The sequence below is a fragment of the Stegostoma tigrinum genome, chromosome 29, assembly GCF_030684315.1.
Source record: "Stegostoma tigrinum isolate sSteTig4 chromosome 29, sSteTig4.hap1, whole genome shotgun sequence".
NCBI lineage: Eukaryota > Metazoa > Chordata > Chondrichthyes > Orectolobiformes > Stegostomatidae > Stegostoma > Stegostoma tigrinum.
In genome coordinates, this window is record NC_081382.1 from 17,573,147 (window position 1) to 17,585,724 (window position 12,578).

Consider the following 12,578-nt stretch of genomic DNA (forward strand, 5'->3'; position numbering starts at 1 on the left):
GTGTTTCTCCCATTGCATTTACAGTTTAATGCAGGAGGTGGGAGTGAGGGGATCCGTGTAGGATTAAAACGGCACCGAAGTCAAGGACTAAGTCATAGCTGTTAAAAAAAAGGTCATCTGTGAGGACGTGCCATAGGTCAACTTAATGAGAAAGATTGCAGACCCAATTTGCACGAGAATGTTTCGCTTTAAAGCACTGGGCTCCTCCGTCTTGTCAAACTCTTCAATTCAGATTAAAACCAGTTTAACGAAGCAAGTAGACTTGCGAGTTAGCCCCACATTTGATTCCAGGGTCATTAGTTACTGTTCTGTGCCTTGTTTTATTACTGTTAGCAATGAGGCAGTTAGGTTGCTTTAATAACAGGACAAGTCACGGTGCATTTTAAAAAAAACTTATTAATGCGACGTGGACATTCCTGGCTGGGCTAGTATTTATGTCCCTGGTTGTTCTTGGAAAGATACCAGTGAGCTGTCTTCATGAACCACCGGAGCCCTGTGGTGTACGGTGACCCACATTGTTGTTAGAAAGAGACTCCCGGAATTTTGAACAACCAAGTATATTCCAGCTCAGAACGCTGTGTAGCTTGACGGGGGCAAGTGCAGGTTACTAAAGGTGCTTTTGAAGGACTCGGTGAGTTGTTGTAGTGAAATTTGTAGATGGTACACCCTTGCTACCACTGTGTTGCTACAGGGGGAGGGAGGGAATGGTGAAGGTGGGAGATGAGGTGGCAATCGAGCAGGCTGCTTTCTCATGGTTGGTACAGAACCTGTGAAGTCTTATGGGAGCTGCACTCAGCCAGGCAAGCAGGGAGTATCCCTCACATTCCTAACTTGTGCCTAGTGGATGTTGGACAAACAATGAAGATACAGAAGGGGAGTTACTCACCTCGGAATTCCTAGCCTCTGACCTGCTCTGGCTGGTGCAGTGCAGTCTCTCGTCAATGTTAACTCCCAAAGTATTGATAGTAGGGGATTCAGTGATGGCGATAACACTGAACACCAAGTGGAGATTGTTAGACTCTTTCCTATTGGAATCATTGGAGTTTGCAGAAAAAGGAACAGGTCAACCCTCTCACTGGCACAGAGACAAAAGGATTGAACAGTGTGATAAATCACCAAGGCTTTTATCCTGCACAGGAATAACCCATTACTGCAATGTTTCTCAGTTTGTGATTTTTAAAAAATTTTTGTGAGATGACACATATTTTAATTCAAAAGCCAAGTGAAAAAGTTATAATTTAAAATGAGGATTCGAAAAAAAAGTTAAAAATGCTGCAAATTCAGAACAGAAACCTAAGATTTTCAGAACACTGCAGGATTGTCATCTAAAAACTGAAGATAAGGCTGTGTTCTGATGTAAGCATTCATCAGAAGTGACAACATTTGTGAAAGGATTCTTGACTTGTCATGTTGATTATCCATTTTCCAATTAATTTTGCAAAATCCTATTAACGGGAAACAACAGTTTCCAGGTCTACGCATGAAATGATAACCTACTTTTTGTTTAATGACGTGAATGTATCAGATTGTGCTCTTAAAATTGGCACTGGTGCTGACTATTATTTACACACAGGTGGTATGGCAACTTCAGTGAAAATGCAAATATTGTAGCCAAAGGTTTATGCCCTATTTGCACTTAATTGCTCATTTTTTTTGTGAAGATGATCTCACACTACCTGCTTCAACCTTGAAATACACTGAATGGCATGAACTTGCTGTAATTGCATAGCATATGCGAACTAACTTACACATGCCCCTCCAAGCTACTCACCATCCTGACTTGGAAATATATCACCTTTCCTTTATGGTTAACGGATCAAAATCCTGAAATTTCTTCGCTAAGAACATTGTGGATCAATTTTACAGCATATGGACTGCAGCAGTTTAAGAACACAGTTCACCACCGCAGTGGCTCAAGTGGTTAGCACTGCTGCCTCACTGTGCCAGGGACCCACGTTCAATTCCAGCCTCAGGCAACTGCTTGTGTGGAGTTTACACATTCTCCCTGTGCCTGCGCGGGTTTCGTCCATGTGTTCTGGTTTTCTCCCAGTCTAAAGATGGGCAAGTTCGGTGGATTGACCATGCTAAATTACCTGCACTGTCCATGGTGGGAAATGTGGCGGGGGGGGGGGGGGGGGGGGGGGGCGCGGTGGGCTGCTGGATGAGATGTTCTTCGGAGGGTTAGTGTGGACCTAACGGGGCTTCCACACTCTAGGGATTCTATGATTCTCAAGGGCAACGAGGGAAGGACAGTAAGTGCTTGCCAGCCAGCAACATCCATGTCACAGAAGTGAATGAAAAAAAATGCGGGTCAGGCTTTAGAAGGCCATCAGCAGAAAATATATTACACCAGCTTTTCATGGGAATTCATCGCTCCCAGTCCCAAGCAACATAGGCTGGGCAATCGAGTTACAAAAAGACTGGGCCCTTTAAATCAGTGTTCATCAACATAATAAAAGCAAAAACTTGCACATTTAATGCTGATGAGATATGGCAGAATACAAGTTCAATAATGAGCACCTGCCAGTATTTCAATCTTTATATGTCCAGTAGATGTGCAAGCCTGATTACTGATCACAGCTATTATTGAACATGTTCTTAAGCTCAACAATTAAAAATAACTAACTACTTTGTTACCGCAGTTTCCAGTTTTAAAGAGAAACTACCACAACCTGACAACTAGCTAAAAGTGGATGTTCTATTCGAGCTGATAACACGCGAAAGAGGCTAATTCGGAACTAGAAAGTTACAGGAAGCCTTTTAATCCACAGCTTGGTTGCAAAAACACTTAATTAATCAAAACATGCTATTTTCAACATATTTTGATGCAAATAAATGATTGAATGACATGGAATACCACAAAAATTAGAAATACTGTCTGATAATCTTGTCAAATGATTCTACATTTCTGTGAATTAGGTTAGCTAATCAGCTCATGAAAAGGCGTTGCTCATCAAAAGGTATTTTTAAAGTACGATTTATATGAATATATTGAAAGTAGGTGAAAATGATTCCCTAAATACACTTGAAGCATTCATTACTAAGATAATACTCATCCATTTAATCTGTAAATACACATTTCACCTGATTATTAATGTACTAAAGTTAAATAGAAAACCACAAAAGCAGAAAATACTCAGCAGGTCTGGTAGCGTCCATGGAGATAGAAACAGACTTAACAGTTAAGGTGAATAATACTTTGCTAGAACTGGAAGGACTTGGAGATATAATCATTTTAAGTAGGGAGTGAAGGGAGGAACATTAAGGAAGCTCTTTGATAGAATGTGAGGCAAGAGAGACTAAATAATAAAAAAGGATGATGGCACAAGGCAAAAGGAGATGATAATACAATATGCAAAAGGCATGTCTAAAAGAGCTTTACATTGGAGTAACAGAAACACTACCAAAAGCAGCCATCAAAAACCAGGAGAAAATGTGGCTGAACAGTGGCTCAGTGGTTAGCACTGCTACCTCACAGTGCCAGAAACCCAGATTTGATTCCACCTTCAGGCAACTGTCTGTGTGGAGTTTGCACATTCTCCCACCGTCTATGTGGGTTTCTTCTGGGTGCTCTGATTTCCTCACACAGACCCAAGATGTGCAGGTTAGGTAGATGAGCCATGCTAAATTTTCCATAGTATCTAGGATGTGTAAATGAGGTGGATTATGGGGAACGCAGAATTTGGTTGGGATGCGCTTTGGAGGGTCAATAGGCCAAATGGCCTACTTTCACATTGTAAGGATTCTATGTAAAAGGGACAGTGGTTACGATCTGATGTTGTTGAACTTAATGTTGAGTCCATAAAATGGCTGAAATATAATCTTCAAGCTTTTGTTAAATTTGATAGAAACAGTGCAACAGACGAAGAACAGAGAGATCAAACGACAAATTGGTTGAAAAATTAAAAGTCTTGAGAACAGAATGGAAGTGTTCTGAAAAATGGACTTGCAATCTACATTTGATCTCTCCAATAAAGAGTAGATAGAATGGTGAGCAGTGAATACAATATACTTAACCAAATAGAATAAATATAAATCACTGTGTCACCAGAAAAGCATTATTTGGGTTTGAAATAGAGGGAAGTGAGGGGGTAAAAATAATAAATGCAGCATCATCTATGCTTGCATGGGAAGTTGTCGTGGGCTTGGACTGGTGTGTAAGAGGGGAAAATCTGTTTTGTTTCGTAATGGCATCACTCGAAAGGCAGAGGAAGATCCAGCTTATGCCGAGACAGATAGCATGGAGGTGTGTACAAGTATCACGGATTTGGAAGGGTTGGAGGCAAGAGTTAGAACAGTGACGCAGAAAATTGAACAACATATTCAAAATAAGATAACAAAGTGTGGTGCTAAATTAACACAGCAGGCCAAGCAGCATCTTAGGAGCACAAAAGCTGACGTTTCGGGCCCAGACCCTACATCAGAAAAGGGGGATGGGGAGAGGATTCTGAAATAAATACGGAGAGAGGGGGAGGCAGACCAAAGATGAGAGAGGAGAAGGCAGGTGGAGAGGAGAGTATGGGTGGGGAGTTAGGGAGGGGATAGGTCAGTCAGGGGAGGACAAACAGGTCAAGGGGGTGGGATGAAGATAGTAGGTAGGAAATGGAGGTGTGGCTTGAGATGGGAGGAGGGGATAGGTGAGAGGAAGAAGAGGCTAGGCAGGCGGGTACGAGCTGGGCTGGTTTTGGGGATGCAGTGGGGGGAGGGGAGATTTTGAAATCCACATTGATACCATTGGGCTGCAGGGTTCCCAAGCAGAATATGAGTTGCTGTTCCTGCAACCTCCGGGTGGCATCATTATGGCACTGCAGGAGGCCCAGGATGGACATGTTGTCTAAGGAATGGGAGGGGGGAGTTGAAATGGTTTGCGACTGGGAGGTGCAATTGTTTATTGCGAACCGAGTGTAGGTGTTTTGCAAAGTGGTCCCAAAGCCTCCGCTTCATTTCCCCAATGTATAGGAAGCCACACCGTGGACCGCGGATGCAGTATACAACATTGGCGGATGTGCAGGTGAACATTTGCTTGATGTGGAAAGTCGCCTTGGGGTCTGGGATGGGGGTGGGTGAGGAGGTGTGGGGGCAGGTGTAGCAGTTCCTGCGGTTGCAAGGGAAAGTATCGGGTGTGGTGGGGTTGGAGGGGAGTGTGGACCGAACAAGGGAGTTGCAGAGAGAGTGTGGTCTCTCCGGAAGGCAGACAAGGGTGGGATTGGAAAAATGTCTTTAGTGGTGGATTTGGATTGTAGATGATGTGTCGGTGAATGATGCGTTGTATCCGGAGGTTGGTGGGGTGGTATGTGAGGACTAGGGGGATTCTCTTTGGGTGGTTATTGCAGGGGCAGGGTATGAGGGATGAGGTGCGGGAAATGCAGGAGGCACGGTCAAGGGCATTCTTGACCACTGCGGGGGTGGGAGAAATGTTGTGGTCTTTGAAGAACGAGGACATCCGGGATGTACAGGAATGGATTGACTCATCCTGGGAGCAAATGCGGCAGAGGCAGAGGAGTTGGGAATAGGGGATGGAATTTTTGCAGGGTGGGAGGAGGGGTATTCCAGGTAGCTGTGGGAGTCGGTGGGCTTGAAATGGTCATCGGTGTGTAGGTGGTTGCCTGAGATGGAGACAGAAAGGTCCAGGAAGGTAAGGGATGTGTTGGAGATGGTGCATGTGAGCTTAAGGTTGGGGTGGAAGGTGTTGGTGAAATGGATGAACTGTTCGAGCTCCTCTTGGGAGCACGAGGCGGCGCCGATACAGTCATCAATGTAACGGAGGAAGAGGTGGGGCTTAGGACCAGTGTAGGTGCAAAAAAAGGGACTGTTCCACATAACCTACAAAGAGGCAGGCATAGCTTGGGCCCATGGCCACCTCATTTTTCTGTAAGAAGTGGGAGGAATCGAAAGAGAAGTTGTTGAGGGTGAGGACGAGTTCGGCTAGGCGGATGAGGGGGGTCAGTGGAGGGGGACTGGTCGGGCCTGCGGGACAGGAAGAAGTGGAGGGCCTTTAGGCCATCTGCATGGGGAATGCAGGTGTATACGGACTGGAGGTCCATGGTGAAAATGAGGTGTTGGGGACTGGGAAATGGGAAGTTCACTGTTGGGGCCAAATTGGAAAGGCTGCTCTCCACCTATCTTCTCCGCTATCCATCTTCAATCCACCTCCCCCTCTCTCCATATTTATTTCAGAACCCTCTCCCCATCCCCCTCTCTGATGAAAGGTCTAGGCCCAAAACGTCAGCTTTTGTGCTCCTAAGATGCTGCTTGGCCCGTTATGTTCATCCAGCTCCACACTTTGTTATCCTGGATTCTCCAACATCTGCAGTTCCCATTATCTCTGATCATATTCAAGATTCCTGTCCGTCATAGTCCTCAACTCATAAAAAAGTACATAGAAAATGCTAACATGGAAGTTTGCATTGTCTGGAAATTATAACAGTGAGAAACGAGAAACTGAGAAAATGAAATAGAACTGCAATAGGGTGTAGATTGTGAGGAGGTGTTGCCAAGATATCTATGGATGTCAATGCATTATAGTAATAATTGGTTGAAAGCCTAGCTCCAAAAATTGGATTGTCATAGCAGCAGGAGAAAGAAATATGTTGTCCTTTTGAGGACATAATTCTCTAAGGGACAATCTAGTCATCTTCCTTTCGATCTCTTTCGATTCCTCCCACTTCCTACAGACAAAGGGGGTGGCCATGGGTACCCACATGGGCCCAAGCTATGCCTGCCTCTGTGTAGGTTACGTGGAACAGTCCCTCTTCTGCACCTATACAGGCCCCAAAACCCACCTCTTCCTCCGTTATATTGATGACTGTATCGGTGCCTCTTGCTCCCCAGAGGAGCTCGAACAGTTCATCCACTTTACCAACACCTTCCACCCCAACCTCAAGTTCACCTGGGCCATCTCCAACACATCCTTCACCTTCCTGGACCTCTCAGTCTCCATCTCAGGTAACCAGCTAGAAACTGATGTCAATTTCAAGCCCACTGACTCCCACAGCTACCTAGAATACACCTCCTCCCACCCACCTCCTGCAAAAATTCCATCCCCTATTCCCAATTCCTCCGCCTCCGCCGCATCTGCTCCCACGATGAGGCATTCCACTCCCGCACATCCCAGACGTCCACGTTCTTCAAGGACCGCAATTATCCCCCCCCCCCCCCCACAGTGGTCAAGAACGCCCTTGACCGTGTCTCCCGAATTTCCTGCAACACATCCCTCACACCCCGCCCCCACTTCAACCGCCCCCAGAATATCCCCCTCGTTCTCACATACCACTCCACCAACCTCCAGATACAATGTATCATCCTCCGACACTTCCGCCATCTACAATCTGACCCCACCACCCAAGCTATTTTTCCATCCCCACCCTTGTCTGCCTTCCGGAGAGACCACTCTCTCCGCAATTCCCTTGTCCGCTCCACACTCCCCTCCAACCCCACCACACTCGGCACCTTCCCCTGCAACCGCAGGAAGTGCTACACTTGCCCCACATTTCCTCCCTCACTCCTATCCCAGGCCTCAAGATGACCTTCCATATCAAGCACATGTTCACCTGCACATCTGCCAATGTGGTATATTGTATCCATTGCACCCGGCGTGGCTTCCACTACATTGGGGAAACCAAGCAGAGGCTTTGGGACCGCTTTGCAGAACACCTCCACTCCGTTTGCAACAAACAACTGCACCTTCCCATCGCGAACCATTTCCACTCCCGCCTCCCATTCCTCAGAGGACATGTCCATCATGGGCCTCCTGCAGTGCCACAATGATGCCACCCTAAGGTTGCAGGAACAGCAACTCATATTCCGCTTGGGAACCCTGCAGCCCAATGGTATCGATGTGGACTTCACAAGCTTCAAAATCTCCCCTTCCCCCAATGCATCCCAAAACCAGCCCAGTTCTTCCCCTACCCCACTGCATCACACAACCAGCCCAGCTCGTTCCCTCCCCCCACCGCATCCCAAAACCAGCCCAGCCTGTCTCTGCTTCCCTAACCTGTTCTTCCTCTCACCCATCCCTTCCTCCCACCTCAAGCTGCACCTCCATTTCCTACCTACCACCTCATCCCACCTCCTTGATCTGTCCATCTTCCCTGGACTGACATATCCCCTCCCCACCTATCTTCTTTTCTCTCCATCTTCGGTCCGCCTCCCCCTCTCTCCCTATTTATTCCAGAACCCTCACCCCATCCCCCTCTCCAATAAAGGGTCTAGGACTGAAACGTCAGCTTTTGTGCTCCTGAGATGCTGCTTGGCCTGCTGTGTTCATCTAGCTCCACACTTTGTTATCTAGTCATTTTCCCCAAAGCCCTGCAAATATATTTGCTTATGCAATTCCCTTTTCAAGTAATTGACCATCTGTGCATCCATCACCTTCAGAGGCAGTAGACCAAGTTATTACCTAAAGTGTGCTAAAAAGATTTTCCTCACATTCCCCAGCAGCTCTTGGCCAAACCTTACATTTGTATCTCCTAGTTCTTATACCAGCCACTACTTGGAGCAGTTTTCTTTTGTCTACTTTATCTAAACCCTTTATTGTATTGTACATCTCTGTCTGGAGGCTCCATTGATGATGTCACATAGCACGGTGATGAAATGTCTGAACAAAAACAAGCCAGCTCTGCGACCAAGTCAACAACCTCATTGTACACCTCTATTAAATCTATACTCATGATACATTGATCCAGCAAGAACAATCCTGGTTTTTCAGCCCAGGAATGATGTTATAAAGAGAATTCAGAAAAGAGAAGAATCAGAAATAGACCTGTTGAAGGAAAATCAAATGTTGAAATTGAAATCCAAGTTGATTCAATATTTTAGGCTAATGTGAGAGCAGGAGCCAGCATCAATGTACCAGAAAAAGAAAGGAGGAGGAGGATGTCACCTGAATAGAACTGGGACAAAGAATGTTCCAAACATCTCATAAAACAAAAGGCATTGATCTGACTTGTATGGGTTCTGATACAATATCTTTTATTTGGATGAAGTTCATGCAGTGAAAGGAGAAACCATTCAACGTAAAAACCCATTCACCCAGGCAGAGGAGTTTGGTAGTGGAGGGGAACTGGTTGAGCCTCTGCTAAAAGACAAAGCAGCAACCCCTCAAATCACTTTAGTGGAGGGTTGAAGGTACAGAAACATGTCACCATAGAGTCGTTATCTTGCATTTTCCTAAAATCTGCTTCAAAAATGGATGCTAAGCCTTACAAAGTCAGATAATGGCTTTGTTTGGAATATACTCACAAGGACAAAGCTGTGGTTAAACTTTTTCTACAGATAACTCATCTTACATTCATAAAGAGCTCCCTACATGACTGTTCACTCACAAAGTAAATGCATTTACTGATGTATGAGGTAAATGCAGGAAAACCCCTAACTTTGCAAAATTGAACTCAGATTACAAGTATATCCTCTAATTTCTAAAACAACAAAGATGGCCAAATTTGTTTTAATCTGTAGCACAATAAAAATGTCAAAATAAACATATTAGCTCTGCATCCACTTATCACTGGGCGCTTTGACTAGTTTTTAAAAATATTTAATTTTATCCTTTAATTTTTCTTGGAGCATCAAAAGTTTTCACAAAACATGTTTAAAATATTTAAAGATAAAATAGATCGTCAGGTAGTATTTATGTGTAAATCAATTCAAACAGGAAAGGTATGACATTACAGATTTATCATTTGACTGTGGGTCTGCATGCTGACAGCATGTGGAGTTTGATCAGCTTTGTATCATCATTTAGTGGGTGATAGATCAATTCCCATAGTTTTCTATTTGTTTAGTTATTATTCCCAGCTGTGTAATTATGGATTGGCTTTAACAGCGAATGGGGACTGGGCCATATGGAGGTTTTGGAAACCTGGGCATGGATTCAGTGATATGCAATGCTGCAGTGATCTTAGTGGATTCTGACAGTTACTGAGAGATGTTTTGGCTCAGGTCTTACAGTCGGTAGTTGCTCATCTTCTTGACTTGAGATTGAGTACAGCAAGAGGACACTATGATAAAATGAGGAAATAAACTTAATAATTAAACAAGAAAGTTCATACAAATTATATATCAGGAGATATGTGATTTCCCTGGTTTTAAACTTCCACTGCAAATACGATGCATGCATTTATACAGCAAGAGAGCTCCCAGGATTTTTTTGCAAGTCAGCAATTAACTGCACAGCAAGAAGTTCCAACTCCTGTAGTTAACACAGTAATTCCACAGTCTGGCTTCACGACATGTAAATCCTTTAATATCCTTTTATTAATTTAGAAACTGACTGCACAGGTCAGGAGAAACTGGTCTGCTGTGTAGACATTTTCTAAAGAACACATCATAAACATAACTGCTGATTTGGGAGGTTGTTACCCTTGATTCTTTTAAATATTCAACCTCATTCTGAAATGCTGAATCCTCACATCCAGCCTGCACCATTATTAATCTTAAACCAAACAAAACAAAATCTCTGCACTGACTATTTAAATGAAAATTCTTGATTTTCCTTATAAATTGGATATTTAATCAAAGGCTGGTGTTGTATGATATCTATGGGAATCACTTTGTTCTGAGGTGTTTCTGTGCCTTGAATTTAGACAAATATTAGTGCTTACTAATCCATAGAAGCTAGTCAGGTTCTCCTGTGATACGATGTGTATACACCTTTAGGTGTTTGTATCCTATGCTACTGTCAATCATTACATACATTGTCAAGATATGATGAACTAATCCCACAATTTCCAATCAGTTTGAATCAGCAGTGATAGGAGTGAGATGTATATATTTAGCTCCCTTGTTAACATTATCTGCATATTGTTTTATTCTTCAAAGAAATAGCCACATCATTGTTTCACCAACCCTTGTACATGATTGGTATGCTTATGTCTAAGAGAAGAATATAACATGTTGCCAGCTGATGGTTTCTGAAGGTTTTTGCTTTTGAAATGCAAGGTTGGTGTGCAACTGGCAGCATGATTGTGAAGATTTAATAAGCAGTATAGAAACCTCAACTCCATGGCAGGAAAAAGGAGTTTATGTAGAAATCCTGTACACACAGTGCCTTTGAATTAGATCACACCATACACCAGACAAAAGGGATTAGATCCAGGTAAAGTTATTGAAATATGAAAAAGCTTAGGAAGTAAAATTTTACCTGCTGTGAGATTTGTGCAGGAACAGAGATCAAATAGCAAGTCCAAGATCTGGTTACACATTAAGTAGAAATAATATGGGCCAAATGCTGGCAAACGGGATGAGATCAGTTCAGCATCTACGGTTAGCGTGAATAAGTTGGACTGAAGGGTATGTTGTCCTGCTGTATGACTCTATGACTATGAATACAAACATGCATGAGAATTCATTCCTGCTGAAATTAAACTTGGCAGACTAGGCTGGAAAGAAGGATCTATACATTAATAATCAGAAGACACTTGGAAATAAGTTTTATTCTTCCACGTTTAGAAACCGATAGGCATTCTTCCTGGTTAAAATCATTTGTGGGCGAAGCTTACATGTAAAACTGAAAAAAAAAAATCAGTGTTCAACGGGACCACAAAGCAATTCTTATGAGCATATAAAGCAGCGATCGCCAAAACTACAGTAACTCAAAACTAATTTACCCTTGGAACAGCTGAAGGAAACTTGTACAGGTCTCAAAAATGGAAGCTAACATTGAAACTTCAACAAAAAGATGCAAAATGGATTCAAGATTTCCAACATACAGCAGGAAAATGCAACATCTCTAATCTCAAGTTTACTTTTTTTTAAACAATGTATTTTTTTTTTTGGTCTTGCTATATCTGAACCAGATAAACAAGCCATCAAAATTAAAATTGCCATAGACAATGAAGGCCTCCACAAACTGATCACATCAGGTCTGTCCAATAACTACCTCAAATATCCAAACAAAATGCCATCAACACTCAAAAGTTTAATTAGGAATGAAGCAAGACTTCAGAATACAAACTCTGTAATTTGTGTATTTTAGGCAACAACAGAAAGAAATGATTGATTAATTCAAAAGTAGAAACAAGGGTCCTGACTGTGAGTTCACAACAGCACAATACACTGATACAACAACTGAGCTTGAGATAGCATGTGGCTAAGTGTGGGGATGTGTACCAAAAATATATCTTTGCTGTTTCTAAAGATTCTACTGTTGAAGCACTAGTACAAACAGACTCAAGTATGAATCCATATTTCTGGGTAGGTTGAATCTGTAGGCTGTGTGCAATTCACCCACTGTTGGCACGAATGCCAGTGCAAGCAAAGTAGAAAGCAATGAGGGAGGTGCAGGCACACACATGCAGAAAGAAATTGCCCAAATTTTAATACCATTTGGGAAGACATATAGCACCAGTGGATATAGGAAGCACCAAAGCAGAAAACAGACATCAAAACAAGTGACTCAAAGAAGCCAGAAGCAAAAACCATACGGGTACAACATTTCTAGCAGTCAACAGCCCATACCAAACAGCAGTAAGGAAAGATCCACAAAATGTTGGGCCAAGCTAGATGGTCAGCTGATGAGGATGGCTATAACATCAACACACAAAGTGCACTAATAATTTGCAAAGTGGGCACTGAAGAAT